The sequence below is a fragment of the Sinohyriopsis cumingii genome, chromosome 19 (assembly GCF_028554795.1).
Source record: "Sinohyriopsis cumingii isolate HCF-2022 chromosome 19, ASM2855479v2, whole genome shotgun sequence".
Classification (NCBI taxonomy): domain Eukaryota; kingdom Metazoa; phylum Mollusca; class Bivalvia; order Unionida; family Unionidae; genus Sinohyriopsis; species Sinohyriopsis cumingii.
This window is the reverse complement of record NC_142979.1, coordinates 61,791,223-61,803,551: the sequence shown is the minus strand read 5'-3', so window position 1 is coordinate 61,803,551 and position 12,329 is coordinate 61,791,223. Positions and strand designations below refer to the sequence as shown.

The 12,329-nt window shown below is 38.6% G+C and overlaps 1 pseudogene across 1 annotated transcript in view; it reads left to right on the top strand.

Annotated features, from left to right (window-relative positions):
- The first annotated feature begins 2,315 nt into the window (after positions 1 to 2,315).
- Positions 2,316 to 12,329, top strand: part of LOC149775812 (uncharacterized) — a 37,208-nt pseudogene continuing 27,194 nt past the window's right edge. Inside the window, exons 1-2 of the transcript XR_016416508.1 lie at positions 2,316 to 2,352; positions 3,682 to 3,803. The product of XR_016416508.1 is annotated as an uncharacterized LOC149775812 (transcript). The remainder of the gene's footprint in view (positions 2,353 to 3,681; positions 3,804 to 12,329) is intronic.

Sequence of the window (12,329 nt, the reverse complement as noted above, 5' to 3'; positions counted from 1 at the left end):
GATCGAACATATATACTGGTGCTTTGTCCTAGCGACATCTATTGGATTTACTGAACTGCCCCCCATCGTACATAATGCCAAGTAACCAATAGCGTGGTGCATTCTACATTGGCCGAAAATATTGGAGGCAATTGACCTAAAATGATACTTTGGATGTTTAACCTCGAAAGTATGACTATGTACCAGAGTGAAGCCATTACAGGTGTATTTGAGAGAAAGGAAATTGTGCAAACACGGACTGGGACTAGAAAATTGCTTACTTATCAGTCCATTCTAGCTGTGTGCTCCCCTTGTCCCAATCATGTAGGAACAGTGTTCACATTTGAACAACTTAATTTTGATTGGATTCGATGGCTTGCCGTTGCATCCAATGAAATTCATAGACATGAAACACAGAAACATCTGCCCGATACGCCGAGGCGGTGATAGGTTATCATATCGGAACCTTGCCTTGCGAAGATGACAGCCCTTAGAAATTGCACCTTTGTCTAATATACATGAATTGCATACAAACGGAGGTAACATACTGTTGGATTAATGTTAAAGCTTTAACATGAGCAAAATACCTGATACAATTAATTGATAGTCAGACTACCTTACCTGACAAGTTTGCATGTGCTCTCTCAGGTCCTTTATAGGTACCATGCTTGAACAAGACAAACACTCTTCTTGCTCTTCAAAGGAGTCTTCTATGTCAATTATAGCGATACTCTTCTGAATCGGCCTGATGTATATGCGACCTGTACCGAACTCCCTAATGTCTTCTGCACTGCATCTTCCGTGACTTACTGTGGTTAAAACTTTTTGGGAGTTGCTTTTTAGCGTTAACAGCTCAAAACGACCACACTGATCTAAAGCTGGAAAAGAGCTGGAAAACAGATAATGAATATTACATTTTTTTATTTTCGAGTACGGATAACAGTTTTATATCAATGTTCACTTTTAAACTCAATTTTAAGACAATTATGTAATGTGTTTGTTTGGCGTTTGGATTTCAGGAATAAAGATATGGTTAAATTTATTTAGAAGGTTGGTTCAAGCTGGAAATATTGAATGGATGATGTTGAGTACTGAGAGGAATCGTCATCGAGTCTTATATTTCATTAGTTTCTTGAATATCATTCAACTATTTTTACTCAGATAATATTGTTTTGTGAACGTATCTAAAATTTGGTTTATACTTTTACTTGATTTTGACAAGTAAACCGTAGGACATAGCTTGTTCAACCAAATCTTACTTGTCCGCATAAACGTTAAGAAAAACACCTGGTCTTACAAGTACAGTATTAAAACTAATCGCAAAAAGGGATACAGTTAAGTCTATAAATAAAATAGACAATATCTACTGAATCTGTACATTTCAAATTTTACATAGTGTTTCTGAACTTTTATTTTGTGGAATATTCTATTTAAAAATGCAATAGGAGCTTAACGCATAATTTATGGTCCAACAAATATTAGCTTCCACCACTCCCACTCACACATAAGCTTGATGGTTTAGCAATAAGTACTTAATTATTTGATTTACCAAGAAACAATATTCTAAGTAAACATTAGAGAAAAACATTTCCAGCTGGAATATTCTTTTCATGTTGAGGCTTGGAACAACTTGAAGATGGGAATTTGTACATGTTCGCATTGTTGAGAGGAAGTTAAGTTCTATGACTCAACAAATCTGTATATTGTGAAATAGAAGTGCACACAGAGATACAATCTGAAAGAGACATTTGCATCAAGAAAAACAGTAGATATAACTCACATCAACAAGCGATGGTGTATCTTCTCTATTATGACTTCAACTGTAACTAGATGAGCAACCTAGAGGCGGAAACCGAGTTGCACAGTGCCTACCTGCCGTTGTTTTGTTTTTTTTTTTTTTTTTTTTTTTTTACAGTTCATTCTCTATAGATTTAGAACGTAACATACAAGCATTTATTCGCATGCACTTCACTCGTTTCCTTCATTCCAAAAATTTGCCGATCACCTTTCATTACTTTTTCTAAAACATAATTACCTTAGTATGGCCTGTCTAAATTGGTCATGCAAAGCATCAGCAGGAATAATAACTTTCTTTTCCCCAAGGCCATTTTTACGTAGGATTCTCCTTTCTTCCAGAGATTGAATAGTAGTAGAAGTATTGGAACTCAGACAAACAAATGATCGAGTCATAGTGCGACATAAAATAGAAATATGTATCACAGCAGTTTACTTGTTTTGGTGACTAGAATCAGGACATAAAAATGAGCAATATTTCCTAAAACTTTATATAAGTTTATGTTGCATGAGTGAAGCAGCTAGGTATGTGTTTGTGAGACATGGATGCCCACACGTTCCTGTTGAACAAAAATTCAAGTAAGAAATAAATATGCATGTATTTATAAATCATACTTAGGTTTCATATTCTCTGTTGCAATTGTGTGTGAAAAAATCTGATAAATTCCATTTTGTAAATTTTAAATGTAGGCATTTCATCAAAATCGAACAATGTAAATTTGTGAATCGTCAAAAACACTAACGAAAAGACATAGCAGAACAAAAACAACAACAACATAAGAGGGGAGAAACAAAAACATTAACATTTGTGCATCGTAAGACAGATACACATCATTCAGACAGTCAATACAATAGCTGGGGTACTTATTTTATATTCAAAATAATACTAGTACAGAATATTTAAAAGAAACAAACACTGTGCCTTGTTCTAGTGGTTAACTTGAATGTTGAAGTGATGTGGTGCTGGTTTCACATCAAGACAATAAAGGCTATATATTGACTATATATATATATGGGATAACCTATCTGTGTGAAAGTATTTGTGTGTCTGTGTGTACACGTTCAATCTGACGCATTGTATGAAATGTATTTTTCCATTCATAAGTGTTGTCTTGGGTGCTTAATATGGCAAAAAACAAAACAAAACAGAAATAAAGCAACTATATAAAATAGTGATATACAGTGATAATGAAAGGTACCTTTTCTTCTCCCATCAATCCTGACCAAATTGTTATAAGTCCTACCAGTTCTTGACCTGTATGGATTTAATCTCTGTGCAAAACAAAAAGAACATGTGACAAGTCTAAATGTACAGGAAAAAAGATGATGTGGGTTTTTCTCATATAACAAAAGATGATGCCTAGGTCATTATATTTTGGGGGAAATCAATAACATTTCATGGTAATATTCGTTTACTCTTCTATTGAAAGAAGACCTATTTGATACACTAGGCTTCTATGAATGTTATAGGGCTTATGTGTATGAAAACACACTTTATGAATCATAACGTTTAATTAAAGTTTCGCGGATATTATATGTTTACACATTAGCAATAGGACATTAGCAAGTTACGGAAAGGCAAAACTATACATTAGTCGGTGTTAATAGTTTCATTGTTTTTCGCATAGCATTTAATTCAGTTTAGTGGCTGTTGAATCGACTAAACTTAATTAAATTGATTAAATGGGACAGTTGCATAAAATTAAGCTAAAATTCAATTTTAAAATCTTCGTGGCATCAACAACTCAGGATGACAGACAGAAAGACGAAACACCGTGATGACAATGATGTAGCTCATGGAATTAAACAGTGCAAAAAGGAGAAGTTTGTTGAAATTATATACCATTATTCTACTAAACAAGCGTCTGTGTTCCTCCGATACCGATAAAGATGATGTCTGACTCGCAGATGAACCAGATGCAGAGGATGTAAGTGATGATGAGGTGGAGGAAATCTGGTCTGCGACCCTCCTCAAGATAGATATGGCATCATCAAGGTTTGTACTCATGTCTGAATTAAGAACAAAATTGGTAATAGTTATGGAACGCCATAAACAGTACTTGCGTGCAAGCTGCTTGTACGAATCATTTTCTGTTCTGTAATATCAATGAATTGGTTGTCACAATGAGGAATACGTGTGTGTGTGTGTGTGTGTGTGTGTGTGTGTGTGTGTGTGTATGAATGTATGTATGTTTAAATTTGCATTGTTTGCTTGCTAGTTTTGTTTTAAAATTTTTATTTCACTTTATACTATTGTCATGTAATACTGTATGTTGGACTTAACCCTGTAAAAATTCAAGTTCATTTTATAATCGACTTTAATTACTGATTTTATATTAAAGACTGTGAACAAGTAATATATGGCTAAAATATTGTCTTTGTGTATGGGGTTGATATTAAAATCACTATCAATAGAAGTAGACATGTTTATTTGGGTATGGGTCTAGTTTTTTGGAAATTCCCCATAACTTGCCAGGTTTTCCTGTTGTTTACTACATTTTGTATTATAATTTTAGAAATAGTTATACATAATTACAACTAAGATTTTATTTTGTAAACAGTAGGAGCCTTCTGTAAGGGTTTCTATGACAAAATGCTTATTGTGACAGGAGGTCAAGTAGTGGACTATATAATATTGTCACTCGAAAAATTATTCATTTGTGCTTTAAAATCTTAGTAGAATTATTCTGTATTATTGTTGTGACCAGTAGTTCATATGGGCTGGAATTTTAGTTATTCCAATTATTTCTTCCCTGGAAATACAAACGTACTCTGATAACATTCTTGGAAATAGAGACTTGGATTTATAGTGAAATAAAAAAGGATATAATTGTATTATTGCAATCCAACAAAAGACTTGACAAAACAACACTTTACATGCCATCGCAGGCACATCAACCTTTACAGCGTTGGATTTAATTTGGATTTCCACTAAAGTTTATTCATACCTCTTATCATCGGAACTTTTGTCTGCAATTCTATGATTATTTAGGGATTTAATTCGCAATACCATAATTTCTTTCTCTTTATTTTCACTCTGTAATCAAGGGAAATAAAATCTTTGTTGACTTTTTCACAGTCTGTTGCTTCTCACACTTTTCTATTACATATATAAAACGACAGAGTCGTAATAATGTATGTATGTATGTATGTATGTATGTATGTATGTATGTATGTATGTGCGTGCGTGCGTGTATGTATGTGTGTGTGTATGTGTGTAGCGTCATGTCTATCAAATCGGATAGTAAATACGTAGATTGTGTAGAAAAAGTGTCAAAAACGGAGTGCTCATGGCTAGAAACGTGAGGTCTTGGAAGTGGGGAATCTGTAGGTAACTCAGAGTTACTGTAGTGAACAAAATGGCATCGACTTTCGACGATCGCGGAGACCAGGATATAAATGCTTTACATAATGAATAAAGCTCCTGAAGACAGTTACACAAAGGTACATATGAACTATCTTGTGTAAATGCTGTCTAACCCTAAGGCATAATGTAATGATGCGGACAAGTTGTAGCGTTGTCTGATACAATGCACAGAGTAAAGGCATCGGCGACTTTTGATTTGTTTTACTAAGATTTTTCCTACAAAACATGTTAGTCGGGTCTTGATGCTGAAATTATGCATAATTAGACGTGGACACGAAGGATTTAAACTTTATAAGAAAGATTGTTGGTCAGCTGCATACAGTAAATCGCATACATAAGAAAGTCGGGAATATTATCCTTCACTTAGTAATGAAAGTTTAATTCCTAGCCCTGTTAATTATATTTTTCTTATTTATTAAATTATGGCAAATTGTTCCTTGTAAACAAGTTGGTATTGAAAGAAATCAACACACTCTACATGTATGTATGTATGTAGTAAGGTGGGCCACCTTACGTACAATGGAAATTAGCATTACAGAGACCCCTGGGCCACTTTACGTACAATGGAAATTTAACATGGCGAAAAATCGTGGGCCACTTTACGTACAATGGGAATTAACATGGGAATAAATCGTGGGTCACTTTTACGTACAAGGGGAATTTAACACGGGGAATAGAGATTGGGCTTGTCTAGGGACAAGGGGAATTGAACATGGGATTTTTTTTTTTTTTAAAAATTAAAAAAGGGGTAGGCAATTGAAAAGTCATTCTCTTTTCGAGAAATATGCGTGGCCCTGAAAAGGGCCTTTGGTTTTTCTTCTTCTTCTTCTTCTGCTTCTAATTTCTTCTTTTTCTCAACCAACTTCTTATTTTCTCTCCTACACTCTTTCTCTTCTTTTTTTTCTCCCCCTCTTCTTTCTTCTCTTCCTCCTCTTCTTTCTTCCTCTTCTCATTTTCTTCTTCTTTTTCAATTTTTTCATTCCATTTTCTTATTCTTATCCTTTCCTCTTCATCCTCCTTCTCCTCCTTTATCTCTTTCATGACACCACTTATTATGTCCTTTACTTTTCTCAAGTTATTAATTTCCATCTTTACACGATGGGGACTATAGGAATAGTGGTCTTCATTGAGTCTTACTAACATCTGCTCCATCATTCCTAAATTGTCTAAAACGTCTTGTAATTTTTGCATCTTGTCAAGTTGGTTCGAAGCCATCTTCTTTGTAGAATGGTTTGAACGACGCATACTGTGGGTTCTTACACGAAAAGCGCGGACGTGAAGGAAAACATCCCCTACTTTCTCATTTCTTATAATAAAACCCAAACTATACTCTTCACATACGCTAAGAAACAATAAAGAAACCCATAATCTACTATTCACACAAACTTACGTGAACAGTTACAAACACAAACACTAACACACATACACTCACACTATAAAAAAGAGTTAGTGTTTATATTCACACTACTCTACCTACACACATTGGCAAATTGATGGTTATTTCTTTTCTAGGGTATTGGGTAGCCCTGAAAAGGGCTGTTGGTTTTTATTTAACTCCAGATGCACCTATCTAATGATGGCACCTTCCTGGCCTGGCGCCACACACGCATCTTCTTCCCCAGTCTCCTTTCACCTTTCCTCTTGGGAGTGCAGAGGCGGAATGATTGGCTTCAGCACCCCAATCCTCTGTCTCTGGTATCTTGTAAGTCATCCTCTCTCCTATTTTCTTTTCCTCCTCTTCCCTCTCTCTTCTCTCCTCCTCTTCCTTCTTTATTCTTGCCTCTTCTACTATGGCTTCCGCGGATAGTTCATTTACTATGCGCCTGGCATATTCCAGGTGCATCTGGAGTTCTAGCAGTTTCACAATTCTGGTGTTCATTCTTCTGGTGGTGTTGATCAATCAACAAGGGTAGCTAGACTGCCGAGTGAGTTTCAATTTATACTGAAAGCGCGGACGTGATGGAAAACTTCCCCCTAAAAACATAAAATTGATCTTACCTAGATCATGACCAAAAAACAACGCGCGGACCTAAAAGAAATACTCACTCACTTTTTTATACTACGCATCACTATTCTAAAAATTTTTTCATTAATCACTTCAATATACTATCCACATACGCAAAGTAATCTAACCCCAAATCTACTCTCCCCACACCTCAAACACCTAAAAAAGACATGATCTTAATCTACTATCCATACCAACGTACGTGAGCACTTACTAACACACAATCCTATACACAAACACATACCCTCACACTATAAAAAAGAGTCAGTGTTTATATTCACACTACTCTACCTACACACATTGGCAAATTGATGGTTATTTCTTTTCTAGAGTATTGGGGTAGCCCTGAAAAGGGCTGTGTTTTTGTTTGCTATGGCAATCTTTTTTAGTTTCTAAGAATGCGATGTCCTCTGAGGATAGACTTTCTGACGATAGGTCTGCTTCTTCGGAAAGAGAAGAACTCTTTGGTGTCGATACGACAATCGACAAAGCCTCTGTCAGCTTCAGGTTGCTGCTGCTGCTGTTGTTGTTGTTGTTGTTGTTGCTGTTGCTGCTGCTGCTGCTGCTGTCTCTGAAGTCTGTACTTCTCTGTCCATTCTTCTTTCTCCCTGTTCATTTCTTCTCTGAAGAGCTCTTCTATCAGGTCTTCAGTGACTTTTAACATTCTCACATTCTCTATCTCTTCTGGCTTCGGTATCAGACTGTGTCTGACCCTATGCAAATTCACGTAGGCTTCGTTGAGCTTAGCTAGTTTGGAGCACATCTTCGTAGGAGGATGAGTCGACAATGGATGGGTAGACTGGAAACAACCCGGTTCTTAAAGTCAAAGCGCGGACGTGAAGGAAAACATCCCCCACACGGTTTTCGAGCCGCAACGTTCAGTGAGTGTCATGAGAGGGATAGTAAGAAATTAAAGAGCATCAATCAAACATTCTTATAGCCAAACAAAAGACAAAGGCATTTTTTTTCAAAACACAACATTTTTTATTCAAAAATCACTTAACACTAAACAACAACATTTCTAACATTTTTAACAATAATCTAACATGATAACATCAAACATTTTTTTCTTCAAAAAATGACAAACATTTTTCTCAATTCACACTCTACTTTAAACAGGGCTGACAACGTTGTGATTTCCACTGTTGGAAATCATTAGGCCATTGATGGACACTACGTTTCCTAGCTTGAGACAAAAGATAAGCATAATGGTCACAAAACCATCGATCTACTTTCACATCGTTTCTAGTAGAAGAACGAGGATCAAAATGAGTTACTAAATGTTCTAAGGAATAGCCCAGGCTGCGATGATGCAGAAAATACACACAATATTGTCCACACGCCAAGGAATCTGTGCCTTGTAATTTCACATTATTGAATCGGGTGGTCTGAGCATTTCTTCTCATAAAGTCGATGATATCGTCTTCCAAAGGGGGCAATCCGTACGAATCGAAATATTCCACACATCCTTCTTGAGGAAAGTAAACGGCTACCCAGTGGGTTCCTGGGAGATGACTGTCGTCCGTGTTGATCACGTAAGCTTGATGGTCTTTAGGTTTGCGATGAGGGAGTTCATCTTTAGCACAGACGACAGGATTCCAAGAAGCCGTATACGAACTGTGGTTCAAAAGGTAATAAAGTTCCCAGGTATCCATTGTTTTGTGTGTGGTTTTTTTCTTCTTTTTCACAGGTAATAATAAGTTGTCAATTCGATCCTGACTTTTTGCTTGAAAATGTCTGACAAATAACCGTTTCTTCGTTTCGTCTCCTCACTTTGATTCAGGAGAGCTTCGATACGATGGATCTCTTGAGTGGTTAATGGTGGACAAGAATGTTCACGGAAGTCTTTATACCACTGGTGCAACACGTCATCGTCCGAGATGAGACTCCAAGCTTCGTCCAGGTACTCGTCCAATTTTTCTTCTCGACTCAGCATCAGGCATTTATCGTGTTGAATTTGACTGGGATGATCGTTTTGACATCCATAGCAATTTTTCTTGATCAATTCCGTCATTTTTTCGACCAAGTGTTTGGCAAAACAGCACACTAAATGGGCTTCTTGTTCTGGCCATCTTGACTTCATCATGATCACTTCTTCTTTTTCCATGGTCTCCTCACATTTCATGTTTAAAGTTTCTCCACTAGGTAAAGAGGGATAACAGTCTTCCATGGCTTCTAGTAATCTAGAATGACTTCTCTCAAACTGTTTATTTCTATGGTATTATCGAATTCTGCATACAGGATGACGTTCACCGTCTCTGTTAGATTTGTAGCAAACTGAATTTCCACACAAAACTGGCCTGATTTTATAGGGTGGAAATGTCCCTCGTCGCTGCCTTGGTCTGGAGTGAAATCGAAAGCCCACAAAGCATAGCCTCCTGCATAATCTTCGTACGTAATGCCGTGACTGGTGTTGGTTCCTAACTGTCCGGTGGCTTCGTACAGGGACAAGTACGACCTCAAGTAATTCTTCTTGTCAAAGTTAGGTTTGAAAGGTCGGGTACACAAGGTCTTGCCATCGCGACTGACTTCGATCTTGGACACGTCAAAGTGTTTAAAGTAGAAAGGATTTTTATTGATAGCTCCGTTGAAGGCTGCATTCTCGACGATACCAACGATCAAACGTTTGGGTAACTGTCCTTGGAACAGATGATCTTCGATCATGGATCGCAGCCCCGTAGGAATGGTGAAGGTTTTCACTTCCACGCGTCGTATGGGATACTTGGCGGTCGTTCTGCTCAACGTCTGACTGATGTCGTTTCCCACTTTAGGTAACACTTCCACGCGTCGTATGTAGAGCCTGGCTTCCTCGATGACAGTTTTGCAAGCAGTACTACCTATCAAATGGAAAGCGGCACTGCTACGATTCAGTCTCAGGCGAACATTCACCCCGTTTAGCAAATATTTCTCTTGTAACCACATGTCCAAATGCAAACGATCCATTAGTTCCAAACTCTCTCCATCTTTGATTCTGTTTCTTCGTTCTACAAATCCGTCATTGTTTGTTTTGGTTGCATCAGTTTCGAAATTTTCAAACTGATTTGCTTCGTCAGCTTCCCATATCACACAGGCATTGAGATGAGTGTTCTTGGCGTCTATTCCGTACGTCAAGAGATTTTCCAGGTACGCTCGATAAGGGTAAGTATCCATGCTGCTACTGATCAGTTTGTTGTTCAAGTACATGTCCACTCAGCTAAACAAGGAATGCATGAAATTGTTGACGGGAGCTATTACCTCATCCTTTTCTAGGGGCGTATTATCCTCATCGACAACTTTGACTTTCAGGTACAAGTAACTGCTATTCAGATCGATGTAATCTTCGGGTTGTCCTTTGATTTCAAACTCGATGGGAGCTGAGGCTGTCAATGAGGAGACGGGGTGAAATTCCACCCATTGGGATTCTTGCATCGTCATCATGGTGGGGGGCATGGCAAACAGATCCAGTTCCGTCTTGGAACAAGCGCAAGACTCTCGGTGCATCATTTTTTGTTGCTGTGTCTCAATAATCGAAAACGTCTAAGACACTGGCCTTCTTTTCTTGGCCTTTCTAGCTTGAAGTCTGGTGAAAGGGTGTTTTCTTCGTCGTCTCTTTCTGCCTTGTCCTTGCTGAATGCCTGACTCGGTAGCGTGCAGGGCATTTATAGGTGTGTCTCGTCGGCCCAAAATGTCTTTGCCCGTTTGTAGCAAGACATTTTTGCCTGCCCTCATGAAGGCTTCTTTAGGGTTTTGTTTGTCGATGATGACATTTTGGAGAAATTCTTTGCCTTGCGTCAATGCCGCATCTTTCAAGGCGTGCAATCCGCGTGTCACCATCGGTTTCAACACCGGGGCCACCGAACGAAAGGCCGATTTCAGCATATCTTCTAAACCGTGTCCTCGCTGTCGAGCAACCCCTCGGTACACTGGATACATGACTTACGAGTCGTGAGAGAACCGTTTTCGAAAGTGGAGTTTCACCGTGACTTTTCCTTTGGTGAATGGAATATTTTGTCCCAAATCTCCTTTTATAGTAATGTTGACCGTGTCCAAATACGACTTGCTGACCGGCAAATAGTGAGGATGGACAAATTCGCTGTGGACGTGGTAAGTGTTTCCACCTTCCTCGTCAGCGTTCGCGGCAGAATCCACTTTGAAAGGAATGACACGCAGTAACGGTACGGAGGTGTGTCCCACCACGTTGTATTCCACCACATCGGAATACACGAACATCAAATTCAGTCCTTGATTCAGTTCTACTGGGGTACGAAAGAACTTGCTAAAAGACTCGTTGTCGTAAATCACTGTTAGCTCACCTTTTTGTTGTTCTACTTTCTTCCTCATCTCCATGTCTCCGCCCAACATGTCAAACAATTCAGGACAAAATAAGAAAGCCAGGGTTTTACGCCCCTCAGGAAATTTCATCAGGAAGCGACGAGCTGTTTTGTGGTACTCCAGGGTGATGACATTTTTTTTGACTTCCTCCAAAGCTTTCAGAAACACGCCATTTAACCTGGTGGCTATGGTGCTGACCAAATGTTGACCACTAAAATAATAGCCTGGGGGAATGAACAAGTGATATGTGGTGTAATTTTTATTTTTTGTGCCAGGGGTTTTGTTGTTATATTTGCCATGGGTATCCAACCACTGTTGCAATTGTTCGTCATGAACTTCCACATCAAATTTATTTTGATTGGGAAGGACATTGAGGACTTGGGTCGGGTGAATCATTTCTACTAAAGCCACTTCCCAATGGGCTTCGTGATCTAAGGGGATGGCCTGAGGTAATTTTGCCGTGTAACAGCACAACGTGTTGTGGGGAAACACCTCCATGGAACTGTCACTGGGTAAGGTTAAGTAAAATTGGTTTTCGTGACTCATAATTCCAGAGTTCTGTGGCTCTCCGAGGGGTTACTGGACGTCAGAGGCGTGTCTCCGTCCAAAATGGGGTTCTGATTGTGGTTGGAGTGGTGACTGACACTGGCACTGGACACAAGGTTCCCGTGGTTCCCGTTCGAGGAGAATTTCAGGGAGGGATTAGGAAGCAGGTAACCGATGCAACTGCTCAATAAAATGGTCCACAATTGTTTGTCTCCTTGTTGCAAACTCAAATTGGCAATGGCTGCCCCGATGACACAATACACCACGAAGATTTGGCAGAAAAAGACGATTTGCGTTTTAGGCACACGTTCTCCACACCACACCCAC